This window comes from Grus americana, chromosome 1 (assembly GCF_028858705.1).
Source record: "Grus americana isolate bGruAme1 chromosome 1, bGruAme1.mat, whole genome shotgun sequence".
Lineage (NCBI taxonomy): Eukaryota > Metazoa > Chordata > Aves > Gruiformes > Gruidae > Grus > Grus americana.
This window is the reverse complement of record NC_072852.1, coordinates 181,897,286-181,915,655: the sequence shown is the minus strand read 5'-3', so window position 1 is coordinate 181,915,655 and position 18,370 is coordinate 181,897,286. Positions and strand designations below refer to the sequence as shown.

Here is an 18,370-nt window from a genome sequence, read left to right as displayed (position 1 = left end):
TTCCTATGCAAGTCTATATGCAGCCATTTTCTTCTAATTTAGGTGGTCATGACTACTGGCTGACCATCAACATTGTGCCATGGCTGGGTTTATGTGGTCAGACTACATTCAGAACACCCTCTCAGTGTTAAACTTCAGCTGGTGTAAGATGTGTTTGCAAACATAAGCACAAGCAAAAAGCAGAAAATTGTTTCTGCAACCACTTCAGAAAAAAAGATATTCAATTTTTAATTTGTCCCTTATTCCATGAATAATAGTTTGGTCAACATGGCTAAGACTTTCAAAAGCTTCTATTGCTGCTAAGGGATACAGTTCTTAAGATGATGTAATTTAAAGAAATACCATTTTAGAGAGAACTGGAGTCAAGTTGTTTTAAAAAATCAGTTTGCATTTTCTTAAGTAGGAAAGCAGAAGGTCTGTGTTATCCAAATAGCTACTTCTTTTGAAAACACTGGACCACATTACTGAATATTGTTGCTTACATATAGCAGAGCTATAACATACATTTGCTATAGCTACAATGAAGATAAATACACTTACAAATAATTAAGAGAACAAAAGAAAATGTTTCTACATACAGAAAATGTGGCTTTACCGGTAAAAAAACCCCAACACTTTTGAATGAATTCCTGTCACCTATAGAAATTCCTTTTTCAGTATTTTTTTGTTTTTCAGAAATTCCTTCTTTACAGATTCTTAGGAGAAAAAATCTGTGAGCTGTTGCAACAAAAGGAATATTTATGTTATTTATTTGTTATAACTTACTATGTGAGCATTATGATGTTTGTTAAAAATTGAAGTTGCTGGGGCTAAGGGAGGAAGTTTTCCTTTGTGCTTTGTTATGGCTGTTTTACGCTGGACCTGATTGACTCCTGCCCCAGAAGACTTGGCCTTTTCTCAGGAGTCACCAAGCAAGCTCCACTGGATGAAATATCTGAAATACACAGTGAAGCAGTCAGAGAAAAACACAGAAAATGGGGAATTTTAAATATAAATGGATCCAAGAGACTTAAAAGAAAAACAAGGAACTTTCTCACAGCAGAGGTGAACAAGGGGGATCCAGACTGTCTAGAAATTGCTCAATTTAAGAGTTGCTGGCTGAAAAGGAAGACTCTTTTTCCTAGTTTGAGTTTATTTGGAGTTTTTTGTTTGTTACATTTCTAACAAAACACAGCTTTAAAGATTGAAAGATGTAAAGATTGATTTTGGTATCTTTTAGTATGTTCCCTTTAAAGAAAGAATGGAGCAGTTCCACTCCATGGCCTTGGCTGCCTGGAGTCATATCCCAACACTTTTATAACCTCTTTGTGCAGCTCCTTAAAGCAAGCACAAAAGTAACTCTGGCATAATTTAGGCTATCTGACTGTACACTGGAAAAAAAAAATACAGAAATTATCCACCAAAGAAAGAAAATCTGTACTGTTTCATGATGATGTAAAAATGAAGTTGATAATATGGGACATCTTGAAGGTACAAAGTAAATGGAACAAACTACAACTGTTACTAATTCTAGAATTTTGATTGGAAAATCATAAATATGGATACATATTGTTGAATCATACAATTTAAATCAAGCAATGAAATTTATTAGCTGATGAGAAATATTGAAGAGGTGGCAGAAAAGCTCTCAGAAGAGAACCTGTTTCCTAATCAAATCAGAAACACATATTCTATCAAGCAGATGAGTCAAACTGTAATTCAATATCATGAATCACACTTGTGAAACAGGGGGGCATTGTCTACCTCTGCAAAATATTGTGTGGGTAATCTTTTCCATGCCACTTCTTTTGTGTCATAAGCCATGTTACTGAGGACTAGATGCAATAAAATACTTACGTACCTATCTAACTTAGATAGATACACTGTAACATTGAATTTTTCAGCCTGGTTCCCAGAATGAAATTCAAATCTCAGAGCTAAGTACACTTAACTTGTGTACAAGGCATGAAGAGCATCTCAGAAGGGGAATGAAAAAACCTATACGATGAACAAGAAGCCAAAAATAAGACATGAGGCAATGTTGATCACTAAACTTGTCTGAAATTCAATACTGTGTCTGGAACTTGAGTCCCAAAAACCTAGGTGCCCTTCTTCATTTTGGATTTAGATCTGAAATTCTCTCCTGGGCCTAGTCTGCGATTCTTGTTCAATGACTATTCCATATAAAATACATAACAAAAGCTGGCAGACAAGGACTTATGATGATCCCCTGGTAAGGGAGTACTTCAAGAACTGGACTATGGAGCTATTCTTAGAATGCTTTTTCTGATCCTGCGCATTTCCTGCAGTACTGCAGTGTTACAGTGGTACAACGGTACAGTATCCACAGGTACATGGATTCAGATCTCCACACAATTCCACTTGACTCACCCTTTGCTGCATAGTCTGTAAATTGAGTTTTTAGGTGGCACTCCTGGCAGGTGGCAACATTGGGTTTCATCTCCTTTGTACTAAAACATAGGAAGGACTAAGATCTTCTGTTTCTCCAGTGATTGACTTACCTATCAGGGGAGAGAAAAGTGAGGAAGAAAGGAAAAAAAAATATTCCAGTTAGACTTTAAAAAGAAAGCAGACTAGCAGCATTTTATTATAGGATTAATTCAACTTGTTTGAGCTCCTACTTTCTAGACCCCAATAAGACATAGGTGGGTGTTCTTAGCCTGAGCAGGTCTGGTTATGCACAAAAAGAAGAAATGAGGACAATAAGGACATTTCAGGTTGGACATGAACAGTGAATTTTAAACATTTTTACGTATAGACAGGTACTTAATAAAGATTCTTTTACATAGTAATACTGACTGTAGAGTACATAAGCACTGCTCAGTGGAGAGCAGATCCACAGGAAGGCTAATGCACGTTCCTTGGCAAGCGCTCCACATAATTTAAATCCATATAAGTTAAAATGAGTCCTAAAATACCTATCGACCAGTTCCATATGTATTTAAAGTGACTTGCAGCACGTGGTATTCAGTTCTACAAAATAATCAAGACCAACTTATCTGCTCCATGTTTGCCATATGGCATCACCTAAAAGATCTTTTGGAATATATGTGTAAAATAGACTTGAAACTGACAAATTCAGAGCCATGCCATCACCTGGCCCATCAGTGCTGCAAGGAGAGGAATGAAATGGCAAGAACAATTCTATTACATTCCAGAAATCACTCAAAAATGGCACCATGCAAGTTTGGAGAAGGGCCTGGACCCACACTTAAATGACAGTACACATATTTTTCGAGACTTCCTGAGTCTTGTTTTAGGTGTTTAGTACCCCTTGAAGCTGAACTTTGAGGACTAGTTTTCAAAGGTTCACACATTGTTTTGGATTTGCGTGGCAAGGTTTCGGTAGTGAGGGGGCTACAGGGGTGGCTTCTGCGAGAAGCTGCTAGAAGCTTCCTCTTTGTCCAACAGAGCCAATGCCAGTCAGCTCCAAGATGGACCCACTGCTGGCCAAGGCCAAGCCAATCAGTGACAGTGGCAGCACCTCTGGGATAACATAGTCAAGAAGGGGAAAAAAAGGAGCAGTAGCTTTTTCAGCCAGAGTGAGAATATGTGAGAAACTTTACAGACACCAAGGTCAGTGAAGAAGGAGGGGGAGGAGGTGCTCCAGGTGCTGGAGCAGATTGCCCTGCAGCCTGTGGAGAAGACCATGGTGAAGTAGCCTGTCCCTCTGCAGCCCATGGAGGATGATGCGGAGCAGAGATTCCACCTGCAGCCCGTGGAGGACCCCATGCCGGAGCAGATGGATGCACCCAAAGGAGGCTGTGACCTTATGGGAAGCCCATGCTGGAGCAAGCTCCTGGCAGGACCTGTGGCCCCATGGGAGACCCACGCTGGAGCAGTCTGGTCCTGAAGGACTGCACCTCATGGAAGGGACCCACACTGGAGCTGTTCATGAAGAACTGCAGCCCATGGGAAGGACTCACGTTGAGAAGTTTGTGGAGGACTGTCTCCTGTGAGAGGGACCCCAGGCTGGAGCAGGGGCAGAGTTTGAGGAGTCCTTCCCCTGAGGAGGAAGAAGCATTAGAGACAACATGTGATGAACTGACCACCACCTCCCTTCCCCGTCCCCCTGTGCCGCTGCGGGGAGGAGGTAGAGAAATCAGGAGTAGAGTTGAGCCCGGGAAGATGGGAGGGGTGGGGGAAGGTGTTTTAAGATTTGGTTTTATTTCTCATTGCTCTACTCTGCTTTGCTTGATAATAAATTAGATGAATTCTTTCTAAGTCGAGTCTGTTTTGCCCTTGATGGGAACTGGTGAACAATCTCTCCCTGTCCTTTTCTCGACCCACGAGCCATTCGTTATATTTTCTCTCCCCTGTCCAGCTGAGGAGGGCAGTGACAGAGCAGCTTTGGGGGGCACTTGGCCTCCAGCCAGGGTCAACCCACCACACACATGCAAAAATAATTCTGTAGCTAAACAACCATTTACAATGTCTAACTACATATAAGCTATAATAGGTCTTTACTTTCATACAGAAGTGGCTTTTGAAACCTTGCTTTAAAATGCCAAATAAAAGTAAAGATGCTTTTTTTTATTTTATTTGCATGAAATCAGAAGTATTGGCCTACTGTTAACTGGATAAAAATGGGTTAATTGTGAAATTGCATACTCTTCAACATGAAACCAATTTACACAAAGCAACGGGAAGGATGAAGAAATTTAGAAATATAATTTAAATTAAACAAATGCAGTATAAGTAGATCCACATTCTGAAGGATAAGAGGTATGTATTATTCAGAAAAAGCAACCTTACTGACATTACTAAAACAGGTACAACTAAATTATGCTGAAAAAGTAAAGGCGATGTGAAGGCTGTTTAGTTACATTCCGAAGTTCCTATTATAAATAAAAGATATTTTAAAAAACCTGTACAAAAAAATATTCACAAAACTGGTGAATGTGCATTTAATAAAACACTGTTAATAGTCATCTAGAATCTGCCTGTGGACAAGAAATCTGTTAATGTAGGAGACCTGTACCTTCTGATTCTTATCCCAGGTGGTCACTTGCATACCTCAAAAATAAAATCTGTTCTCATAGCAGTTTTTCCCTTTTCTGTATGTTTTTAATTGACTATCAGTTGTGTCAAACAATAGGGAATTGGGTCTTGTACCTTCATCAGCTACAGGTCATAACCCTTTTTCATTCAAATGAATCTATTAGTGGGATTCATGAACTGAATAGTGTAGAAATAAATCTTATGACTACATCAGCACAACAATAGTAAGATTTTGATGACAACAACTAAGGCCTCATTTTGCCTAAGAGGAAAATAATAGTTTTATAAGCCATAATGAGAAGAGAGAGAGATGAATCATTCTGGGATCCTTAGAAAGAAATGAAAAATAATTATATTTCACCAGAGAAGTGAATCATCCACCTCCATGTGGTTACTAAACAAAAAAAAGGGAAGAGTAGGAAAAAGTATTTTTGACAGAGAAATATCAATGCAAAGCAAAAATGACAGATCACTGAGTATTATGGAATGTTTTTGAAGAACCTGCCCAAAATAATATGGAACTAGAATCATAAATGGTATCATCTAAAGAAATTGGGAAATAAGCTTTGAATTTAATTACATATATATGTATGTCTATATAAAGTCAAGACACATAAAAAACTATACGTATGACTACCTTATTCCTTATTCAATTAAAAAAAAAAAGAAAATAGATGAGTAAATACAGCTATGTTACATAAGCTATTACCTACCTCATTTGTCAGGAGTCAAACAGAAATGGTCTTCAATAGCAGTAGCAACAGCCAAACTGTGTTTTAACATTGAAGCAACCAGATGAGCAACCCATTGAATTAGCCCTGGGAGTCTCAAAAGTCACAAGCAATGTTCCAGGTGGATTCATGCACTACTGCTTTATAAAACAGCAGAGGTACAAATGGAATAGAAAGGACTATTCCTACATGTATATGGATCAACAGCCATTTTAGGAACCATTTTGAACTGCATTGTTAGGTCCCTTCTGTGCTTTAAACTGGGATAGGTCTGTTAATTCAATTCACTTATTTCATCTGCATTATGCAGGCATCAAAATGAAGAAAACCATTAATGAGACAGGCAACTATTTCCAAAATTCTTTGGGGACCTCACATATCTATTTGCTCCTCTTCCTGTTCCCTCTTCTGAACAATCACTGTCATTGTCTTTGTCTTTACTCTTCTCCATCAATGCTTCCACTGCCTTCAGCAAACTCTTTGTTACCCTATGGAGTTATACTGCTTCCATTGAGGACAATGCAATGACTTCCACTCATTTTAATCATCCAATGCCAAGGCCTAACTTACTAACTTTTCATCTTTGAATTTCTCTATCTCTGTTTTTCTAAATTTTTCATTTCTTTGAATTAGCTTATGAATACATTCTCTGCCTCCATTAGAAAATCTCTCCACTGCTGCTGTATTTCACTTATACTCTATAGCATTTATATTATTTAATTATGTGAAGAGTTCTGGGAAATAGCATAATGAAAGACATTATACAAAGCAAATGTACATTGTATTGTAATTTGGTTTGGTTACTTCAGTGCGTTTATATGTTTCAAGACTTTCCTCCCTAATAGTTAAATTCATTTATGTTACAGATGTTTGGTTATTGGTCTCCTGCCTCTTCTTAGAGGTACTATAATTGAGCACCTGCGTGTGGGGACAGAGGGAATTGGGGGTTCTTGATTAATTTTCTCCACCTATAAATTATTTATTGTCTTGTACCATTCTCCTGTCATCCTCTTTGGGACTCTTTTAAACTGTCAGAGATACCTATTTACTTTCAATTGATTGCTACTCTGTGCTCATTGAGTTTTCCTAGATGACAAACACAGAAGAAATATTAAAACTAGCCGTATCTAACTACAATAGAAAATGGTGGCATAGCACAAATTATTGCTAACAGTGTAGTCTAATCTTCTGAAGTACTGAATTCCAGGTAGGAAAAACACATTAGCCTCAAAGAATTACTATTGTGTTTAAACTTCCTGGGCAACCTTCTGTAGCCGACCCTGTTTGAGCACGAGGATGGACTATCTGAACTCCAGAGGTCCCTTCCCACCTCAGCAATTCTGTGATTCTGTGACAGATCTAACTAAGCATCAAGTTATCTTTTCCATAGAAAATCAGGAAAGTGAATTTGGCTTCTTACAATCCCATGCATAAACTTGGGCAAGTCCCACTACTTCTCAAATTTGTTTCTCTGTGTGTAAACTGAACCTAATGCTACTTGCCTTCTTCAGTGTGGCACTTACATATATGTCTTTAAAAAAAATTACATTTTGACTACATTTTATATTAATATTATAACTGTCTCTGTTTTAACATACTCTGTCTTCAGAATCTGCCAAGCATTTATCTCACGAAGATTGATGGGACAGTGAAAAAAATGCCAGCTCTTCAGATGTTAATTTTGTCATTCTCGCTCACAAAGAGTCCTTGAATAAGAGGAGAAAAAATAAAATTGTTGCCTTGTCACAGGAAAATATTGTCCACACTATCATGTGGAAAAACACTCTACCTGACAATATCTAGAGAATAGCAGTAGCTGTTACCTCACAGTAGCAGAATCATTATAATATACCAAATAAATAGAAGGTCAAAGGTATGGCACCAGAGAAGTCAAGAAAATAATAACAACATTTGTAGGAGCCAGTGGAACTGTTAGCAACATAACATCCAGGTTCAATATCTGGCTGAAGACTCAATACACTTATAAATGGATGACTGTGAGCCAACATCATCTGTGGAAAACATCAGGATACAGACAACTCATATTGTAACTGACTACTTAAGTGACTTTAAAAAATATTATAGGGACGCGTGACAGAATCTATAACAATCTTCAGCAATATTTTAGATATATCAAGAGTGGGATTTTTTTAAGGCATTCAAATGACCTAGGAGTACAAATCAATATAGCTAGAATTTACTGTATTGAAATTACCGATTACTTGCTGAAAAAAATGTTCTTATTGGAAAAGGAAATCTTTAAAATGAGGACACTCATGTCTGCCTTCAAAATTTTTATTTATATAGTCCAGAAGGACAACATACTCAAAATGCACATTCTCATACAGAATGCGTACAAGGCCTTATCAGCAGGGATACAAAGCTATACCATCCCATTAGGTTTTAGTGGGAAGAAAAAATGATGATACATAACGTACAGCTATATCTAAAGCTCCTGTCACAGTGCTGCTGGTGTGCTGTTGCTCAGCTTTGATCAAATTACTTACACCCATATTTTACACATGTGATGAGAGATCCACAAAAAGATAATTGAACTCTCCTGGACAGTCAAATAAATCCTTGTGCTCTCTCTGCACTTACTACCTGCATACACTTCAAACAGTCTATTGCAGTCAAAAGCAGCCACAGGAAAGTAAACTATGTAGTCTCTTCTCTATATTAGTGCCACATGCCATTAGCACATTTTGCTGAAACCTATGGGCAAAGAACACGTGATGGAACACAAAATCTGCAAGAAGAATCTTACATGACTTGTCCTGATTTATTTATTTAATAATCTATTCAGCTTTGCATATTATTGAATGCTTTCACAAAGCATGAAGATATTTAGTAGACTCTACTTTTACATGTTTTGTATGAGCATAGGCATTTGTATTTACACTTGAATTTAAAAAGATATCTGCAGTGGTATTTGTTCATCCCAATGTATATTCACCCTTCCTTCAGAACAGGACTCTTTCAGAGAGGGTTGACTCTTACTGCCAGCAATATTTCTATATTCAAAAAATTACAGCAAAAATAAAACCATCATAACAGGTTACCCATGTATACATTGAAATTCTTTAAAGGAAAGATAGGAAGATTCACTCATTTAAATACAAGGCATGAAAGACTGGGGTTTTCATTTCCTAACCAAGTATATTGATAGTATTTTAACTAAGCCATCATCTTTATTGCACTTCTACAAAGACCTTATCATAAACCAGCAGTGCTTGCGGCATACTAAAATTGTAAGGATTTTCTCTCTCAAAGAATTAACACAGTGCCCCTCTAGCACTGTTTAGAAATTATTCATTTGCTCCACAAACATTAAAATGCTGGCAGAGCATGAATGTAAGAGAGAACACAAAATTAACATTATTTAACAGCATCCAAAATCAGACTAATTTTTATAAATCATTTCTTGAAGGTTACTATCATGTAATACAATTAGTAATAGAATTAAAATCAAAACCAAAGTTACAAACATTGTAAATACGGAACAGGTTGCCCAGAGAGGTTGTGGATGCCCCCTCCCTGCAAGTGTTCAAGGCCAGGTTGGATGGGGCTTTGGGCAACGTGGTCTAGTGGAGGGTGTCCCTGCCCATGGCAGGGGGTTGGAACTAGATGATCTTTGAGGTCCCTTCCAACCCAAACCATTCTATGATTCTATGATGAAATATTAGTGCTTTAATACCATGGCCCAACTACTTTTGATTAGCAATGCTAAAGCAATGCTATCAACTCTCCTAAAGCAGTTACAATTCCTAGGGATCAACTCTGTCATTTCCTTTCTTTCATTTTTCTATTAGTCTGTTGTAGGTGGATATCATGAGTACTCTTACATCGAGCTATTGCATTTTAGTGAATTTTAAATTAAAAGTATGTCACTTTTCTTCCTATTCAGGACAGATTTAGTAATTTCAGATCATCCTTAGAAGGCAGTTTGCAGCTTCTCCAGAAATTTAATCAAAGGGTGTTGAGCTCTTGTAAAAAGTCCCTCTCCAGCTTTCTTGTAGGCCCCCTTTAGGTACTGGAAGGCTGCAGTAAGGTCTCCATGGTGCCTTCTCTTCTCCAGGCTGAACAACTCCAACTGTTTCAGTTGGAGAGGTGCCCCAGCCCTCTGATCATCTTCGTGGACCTCCTCTGGACTTCCTCCAACAGGTCCATGTCCTTCCTGTACTGGAGAACCCAGAGCTGGATGCAGTACTCCAGGTGGGGTTTCATGAGAGTAGAGGGGCAGAATCACCTCCCTCGACCTGCTGGTCACGCTTTTGATGCAGCCCAGGACTCGGTTGGCTTTCTGGGCTGCAAATGCACAGTGCCAGGTCATGTTGAGCTTCTTGTCCACCAACACTCCAAAGTCCTTCTCCTCAGGGCTGCTCTCAATCCATTCTCCACCCAGCCTGTAGTTGTGCTTGGGATTGCATCGACCCACGTGCAGGACCTTTCACTTGGCCTTATTGAACTTCATGCGGTTTGCACGGGCTCACCTCTCCAGCTTGTCAAGGTCCCTCTGGATGGCATCCCTTCCCTCCAGTTTGTCAACCACACCACACAGCTTGGTGTCGTCAGCAAACCTGTTGAGGGTGCACTCGATCACACCATGTCACTGACAAAGATGTTAAACGGTGCTGGTCCCAATACCAGCCCCTGAGGAACACCACTCATCACTGGCCTCCACTTGGACATTGAGCCATGGACCACAACTCTTTGAGTGTGACCATCCAGCCAATTCCTTATCCACCAAGTGGTCCATCTGTCCAATCCATATCTCTCCAATTTAGACACATGGATGTTGTGCGGGATAGTGTCAAATGCCTTGCACAAGTCCAGGTAGATGATGTCAGTTAGTCTTCCCTTATCCACCAATGCTGCAACCCTATTATAGAAGGCCACCAAATCTGTCAGGCACAATTTGCCCTTAGTGAAGTCATGTTGGCTGTCACCAATCACCTCCTTATCTCCCATGTGCCTGAGCATAGTTTCCAGGAGGATCTGCTCTATGATCTTGCCGGGCACAGAGGTGAGACTGACTGGCCTGTAGTTCCCTGGGTCTTCCTTTTTTGCCCTTTATAAAAATGGGGGTTATGTTTCCACTTTTCCAGTTAGTGAGCACTTCACCAGACTGCCATGACTTTTCAAATATGATGGAGAGTCACTTAGCAACTTCATCCACCAGTTGCCTCAGGACCTGTGCATGCATCTCATCAGGTCCCATGGACTTGTGCACGTTCAGGTTCCTTAGATGGTCTTGAACCTGATCTTTTTCTACAGTGGGTGGTTCTTCATTCTCCCAGTTCCTGCCTTTGCCCTCTGCAACTTGGGTGGTGTGGCTAGAGTACTTTCTGGTGAAGACTGAGGCAAAAGTTCAGGTAGATGACATCCATAGCTCTTCCCTTGTCCACAGATGTAGTCACTCCATTGTAGAAGGGCACTAGATTAGTCAGGCAGAATTTGCCCTTGGTGAAGCCATAATGGGTGTCTCTAGTCACCTCTCTGTGTTCCACATGTTTTGACAAAACTTCCAGGTGGTTCTGTTCTATGATCTTACTGGACATTGAGGTGAGGCTGACTGGTCAGTAATTCCCAAGATCCTCCTTTTTACCCTTTTTCAAAATGGGTGTGATGTTTCCTTTTTTCCAGCCACTGGGGTCTTTGCCTTTGTAGGATGCACCTACAAATGCTGAGGAAGCTGTCTGACATCATTGTGAAGCCAATCTCAATTGGCTTTTGAAAGGTCATGGTGATCAAGAGAGGTTCCTGAGGGACTAGAAGAAAGCAAATGTCACCCCACTTTTCAAGAAAGACAAGAAGTAGGATCCAGAGAACTACAGTTCAGTTGGCCACACCTCAGCCCTGGAGAAGGCGATGGAGCAAAAAACCCTGGAAACCTTTTCCAAACATATAAAAGGAAAGAAGGTGATTGTAGTAGTCAGCATTGATTTACAAAGGGAAAGTCATGCCTGATCAACCTTGTAGCCTTGCAGAACAAGATGACTATCTCAGTGGATGAGGGAAGAGAAGTGGCTGTTGCTTATTTCAACTTTAGTTAGGCTTTCAAGACTGTCTCCCATAACATCCTCATAGATAAACTGAGGAAGTATGGATGAGATAAGTGGAAAGTAGTATGGATTGAAAACTGGCTGCACTGCTGGGCTCAGAGGGCTATGATCAGTGACATGAAGTCCAGTTGCAAGCCATTCTGCAACATGTCCCTAGCTCAATGAAATTTGTACGCCTGAGACACCAGTATGCTTATGATAATATAATCTCTAATCACAAGTGTTTCAAACACAAGAGCCTCCAAGGTCCCTTCAGAAAGAAAAGCACTAGTGCCAAGCAACTATCCATTCAAAGCTCTGTAGATATTTATCTGTGGTATTTCTCAGACATTCCTTCGAGCACTTTTTTTTTCAATTAAAGCTACCTTCATAACAGTATGTAAAAATTAAACTTACCTAGAGAAACAGGCATTAGCCTGTGGTGGTTTAACCTTGGCTGGATGCCAGGTGTCCACCAAGCCGCTCTATCACTCCCCTTCTCAGCAGGACAGGGAAGGGAGAAAAATAAGATGGAAAAAACAACCCCAAACTCATGAGTCAAGAAAAAGGCAGTTTAATACAGCAAAAGGCCCTGCACAGATGCAAAGCAAAAGCAAAAGATTATTCTCTACTTCCCATCAGCAGGTGATGTCAGGCCACTTCCTGGGAGGCAGGGCTTCAGTACCCATAGTGGTTGCTCCAGAAGACAAATGTCGAAAAAAACGAATGCCCCCCACTTTCTCCCCCTATGTCTCAGCTTCTTATTGCTGAGCAGACGCCATATGGTATGGAAAATCCCTCTGGTCAGTTTGGGTCAGCTCTCCTGGCTGTGTCCCCTCCCAAGATCTTGCCCACCCCCAGCCTGCTGGTGAGGGGGGGGACAAATGTCACAGAGACAGCCTTGGTGCTGTGCCAGCACTGCTCAGCAGCAGCCACAACACCGGTGTGTTACCAACACCTTGCTGGCTACCAACGCACAGCACAGCACTGTGAGGGCTGCTGCGGGGAAAACTAACTCCAGCTCAGCCAGATCAAATACACAGCCTCAGTCTTAAGATTTGCTGTGAATCAGTTTGAAAATAAATGCCATTAGAGAGTTCACATATTTAGAAGTGATCGTTTTTATTTGGTTTATCACAAATGGCATAATTCCAAATGAGGTCTATCTATTATGCTACCCCCAACATACCTGGTTAGTTGCAGGAGTTTACACCTACACATAGCTTTCATACATCCTTAAAATTTTCAAAGTAAAATAAATTTTCATTGTGAATTATAGAAGGGCAAATAACATAAACCAAAGGCAATTATCCTTGGGAACTTCCGAGAAAAACAAGGAAGAGTGCATGCTTATGCAAGGCAGCAAACAGTACAATGTAGTTCTGTGGCGGCTTAGCCCCAGCCTGCAAGTAAGCACCACGCAGCTGCTCACTCACTCACCCTCAGCAGGATGGGGGAGAGAATTGGAAGAGTGAAAGTGAGAAAACTCATGGGTTGAAACAAAGACTGTTTAATAGGTAAAGCAAAAGCCACGCACACAAGCAAAGCAAGACAAGGAATTAATTCCCCACTTCCCATGGGCAGGCAGGTGTTCAGCCATCTCCAGGAAAGCAGGGCTCCATCATGCATAACAATTACTTGGGAAGATAAATGCCATCACTCCAACACCTCCCTCTCTTCCTTCCTCCTTCTCCAGCCCCCTTATGCTAAGCATGACATCATATAGTATGGGATATCGCTTTGGTCAGTTGGGGTCAGCTGTCCCGGCTGTGTCCCCTCCCAACTCCTTGTGCACCCCCAGCCTACTCACTGGCAGGGCAGGGTGAGAAGCAGAAAAGGCCTTGGCTCTGTGTAAGCACTGCTCAGCAGTAACTAAAACATCTCTATATTATCAACACTGTTTTCAGCACAAATCCAAAACATAGCCCTATAATAGGTACCATGAAGAAAATTAACTCTATCCTAGCCAAAACCAGCACAAGTTCATTTAAACATTTTCATTTTTTAAGTTATGATGAGTCAAAAAAAATGAGCCAAATGCAATCATAAGTAAATACAATGCAAAGGACAAGGGTAATACAGCTGAGATGCTAAGTTGATCAGATTGTAAAGACCGGTGGAAAGGAGGAGGAAAGACAGAAAAAGGGAAGATGATCTGCATGGGGATTCTGCGAACCAACGGTGTAGAACAGCGAACCTAGCAGCTCTGGGCCACCATCTCTGAGCTCAGCTCTTTATCATTCTTCATTAAGGGATTCTGAGATCTGAGTTTCTGCTGCAAGTAATTGCTACATATTTCCAAAATGATACCAGCCAGTGCTAATTCTCTCTGTGGTGAAGGTAACTATTGCCCTTGAGCATGGAATGCTCTGGGAAATGAGTTATCCTTCTAATGCTCAGAAGAGAGGATATGACGCTAGTTCAGGAACAGACACTGGCGTGTGCAGCAGTCATGGCTAATGCTTCATTTACTTCAATAGCTCTCTTTTTCCCTCTCTCCCCTTCCAAACTCCTTCCCAGTTACTCATTATTGCTGCACTGAGGTGAATTAGTGGTGCTTTAAAAAGAAGGAGGAAATGGCATAATAAAAGAAGATCTAGAATGCAAAATATGTGAGAAACATACTGCATTGAAAAATAAAATTGCTAAATTAATAAATAAAAAGAATGAATGTATAATATTACCACTTACTCTTCAGCAACGCCTATGACTTAACAGTTCTAGCACCATGTAGCACAGTCGTTGTTTCAAATGAATAATTTAATGAATTACTACTAAAAAAGAGTGTATTGAAACCCTATATGCATACGTACAAACAGATGAAGATGGGGAAATTTAAAAAAAAAAAGTTTAACATAACCCCAATTAATGTTTACATTTATATAATACTTTTATATAAATGTTTGCAATTATATAATATCTGCTTTGTTTCAGGTAGACTAGGCACATGAGGGAAAACAGAATATATAGTGTAATTCTTAGCCCTGGTGATCAATTTCTTCAAATGGAGCTTGACTGTCTTTTCATTTTTTCAAGTATAATTAGGAATAATTCATTGAAGCTGGATTTACAATTAGACACGCCTTGTGATATATGAAGAATCTGTTCTATTGCTATCGACAGCAGATTTATGAATTTTTATGCATTTGTTAAACGTTAAACAATGATTATATCTAGGGCTTTGTTCTAGAGCAAACCATGTGATTCAGCTCAGAGTAGTTTCAGCCACTGCAAAGTTGATTTCTTTCACAGGAATCTAAACACAAAGTGTGACTTCATGTATACACCAAATGTGCCCCTATGTCATGATGGACATAAGGGTGTGAAATAGTGACTAGTCCTTTGGATTGCTTTGAGCCATACACAAGGCAGGGATGTTCAGTCTAGGAAATCATGCTAAGTCCAGTGCAAAACCCCAGACTTCAGGTATGGCTGATGTAAATGCCAACATGACCTGCTTTCATATCCTGATCCTTCCCCATTGGAATGAATTACTTATTAATGTAAATGTAGCCGATAACTTCTGGTACTTTACATTCAAATACTTGCCCTCGGTGGGTGTTATATAACCGTAACAGGGACTGCTCCGCACTAAAACTCGTTCTGTCCACAAATTACCTTTGTTTTTTCCTGTTTTTTTCCTCCCCCCACCCCTCCCCTGCCAAATCAAGTGTTTAACATTTCTGATCCACTTTAGAATTTATCTCTGCAGGAACACCTCTGTTCATTTTATGTGGCAGTAGGTGCTCAGCTCCTTGCAATCCTCCAAATGCCACAATGTCCACCTCACTGTATCTTCATCGATCCAAGCTGGTTGTGACCAGTCTCACCCCTCAGTTTGTATAAGGAGATACAGATGTACATTTTTTATACTAAGTGGTAGTGCAGTGAGTCCATTCCTTAATTTTAACACAACATCCATGACAGCAGACCCCCTCAGTGTGCAGGAATTGGAGAACCTGTGCAGCAGGAACCAGTGCAGTACACTGCAGAAGAGTATTGTCCCCAGTTTAGACAGCTTTGGAGAACTAAACTTTGATTTCCTTGCTCTATTAAATCTCCTACATCTATCAGGCTGAATTTGCTGTGTCTGTATACTTCTTCCTAATCTTCTTTGACACAATTCTTTTTCTCTTTATATCTACCCACTGTTATTCCCCCATCCTTGCTCATATTGTCACCAACAGGTGGACAAATCAAGTAAACCTAAGAAACATGTTCACTGTAGCAGAAAATAAAAGCATCCACATCAAAAAAGAAAAGCAGAAAAGAAAAAAAAAATGTACATTGACTCACATTTTCATTAATGCACTCAGACTTAAGTTGAGATTTCATGAGGTAAATGGCCCAAATCAGGCTACAAAGACATTTGAAAATGCATATATATCTTAAGGCTCTATATGGCATTTGGCTTTAAAACAATTATTGGAGAATTCAATTAATTTTGCAGGGTACTTTATGCTGATCTGTAGATGTCATAAAAGAGAACTTCAGGCAAAAATGGTGCTGTCTTTTGGCATGAACATAGCAAAGCAAAGCAACTCTCCTGGGACTATCTATGTAGCTAGCGTTTCCTGTAGCAGCTTGGGGAATTGGAGGGGAGGCAAAGGAGGGAGGGTGCTGTCAGCACTGAACACCTTTCAGCTGTACAATTACCTTTGAGTAATGACTCTTGAGTAGCCATTTCAGGGTGGCATCCTTCAGCACAACTGCAGCTTGTACATGGTCAGTCTGAAGAAACAGAGAACTGCGTGGGTGCAGTGACAAACAAGTTGAAACTAACTAAATTGTCATGAATGTTTTTCAGTTCATTATTGTAATTTGCTGCAGTAGACAAAGTAAATTAGCTTTATATAAAATTCCTTCCTGTATGATCTTAGACAAAGATCTGCACAACACAGCACTATTCAAATAATCTGGAGAGAGAGATAACTAAACAAATAAGGCTGATACTTCTAAATGGCTCTGGTTTGTTCCATTTTCAGTGAATGCAGAGAAGGGGCAGGGCACCTGAGATCTCAGATTAGAGATATTCTTAAACCTTGTTTGTACTTACTGGCTAGAATATAGAGAAGTCCAAGAACTGGAGTAAATCTGCCCAATGGATAATAGCCTTAACAAATCTGTTCTGCATCTGGATGAAGCCATACCACAGCAAACCACCAGGACCCAAGAATGTCGCTCTCTAAATTAAATTAACCACTTCCTTTTCATTAAAGAAAAAAAAAAAAAAGGCAAAAAACTACAAGGTACCAATGAGCAGAGAAGTCTGACCCAATGTTTTTGCCTCTTTCTACGAGCCTTCATAGTTTCAATGTGACAAGGAGACAGGAGAAATAAACATTTTACTGCACAGATTTATCAATGTCTCTGATATATGCCTTCATCCACTTAAGGAGTCCATTTAGCATTTTGAGAAGGATTCAGTTACCTGAACATTAGCACCTAACGACTTTTGAGATACTCCAAGGAAGTAAAGATGTGTATGCAGGGCTGATAGATACCACACTGGACTTACAAGGGACTTGCACCCTTCAGTAGTGGCAGCTGGGAGCCAGGCAGGGTAGCCTACAGCATCTCGTGAGCAAGAGGTTATTTATACATGCTCAAGTGCATAAAGCTATCCAGGTATTTATAGATAGCCTGACTCTGACAGAGACGCAGCATATAATGACAGATCTGATAAGTAGGTCTGAAGGACAGTAAGCATGAAATTAGCCCAGGGAAGGAATTTCCTTCCCATCCTTCCTTCTCCTTCAGCACTGGACTGTTGGCACTGTTAAATTCTGTTGATATTTAATAAAAGGTAGCATCTGTGCCTTGCTTGCCTCCAATTACAGAGCTTCATCCTAGGGCCACTTTGGAGCTTCTTACAAGCGCTGATGCTTGAAGCACAGCTATAACAAAAGAATGGACTGACAGTTTTTTTCTGCCTCTAGCTACCTCTGTGTTCTTTTTTATTTTATTTGCCTCAATTTTGTCTTTGGTTGGCCACCCTAAATGACCAGCCTGCAGCAATGGCACCCGTGTAGGAGACCATTTGATCAATCCTCTCTCTATGCAAGGCCTCCCAGGAACAGAAAATATCAGTGAAGGATGCTTCCATGCCCCAATTACATGCAAACACACATCACCACCACTACAGCACTGTCAGGGTTATTGAATTGGCTAGAGAGAATAACAGGGATTCTTTGTGATAAGCCATGATAGATAATGTGAAAGTACAGTTTATAATTGTTAACAATGAACTCAATATATGAAGGTTACTTCAGAATTGGTCTATAAAGCTACTTTAGGGATAAAATTCACTTCAGATCATGGTCAACATCTGTCAGTGAGAAGGAAAAGCTGGAGGAAAAAAAATCTATCCAATTTTATCCATTCTTATCTCTCTAAGAGTCTTCTCTGATAGCAAGATGACTAAGAATAACTGGTTTAGAACCTCACATTTAGAAAGTAGACAATATGAAATAAGAAAATAGAGAAAGGAAGAGAAAATATAAAAGGAAAATAAAACAGTTCAACTGACATCTGAGTTATATTGAACTAGGCATGCCTTCACTATCTAGTAAGCACTTGCTAGTTACATAAATT

General features: G+C 39.9%; 1 long non-coding RNA gene across 1 annotated transcript; it reads right to left on the bottom strand.

The window, feature by feature from the left end:
* Window positions 1–771: 771 nt before the first annotated feature.
* On the bottom strand, window positions 772–16,509 carry LOC129201841 (uncharacterized). The gene is made up of 3 exons (XR_008575513.1): window positions 16,433–16,509; window positions 2,371–2,501; window positions 772–934 (listed from the first exon to the last, which is right to left on the bottom strand). It is a non-coding gene; the product is annotated as an uncharacterized LOC129201841 (long non-coding RNA).
* Window positions 16,510–18,370: the final 1,861 nt, after the last annotated feature.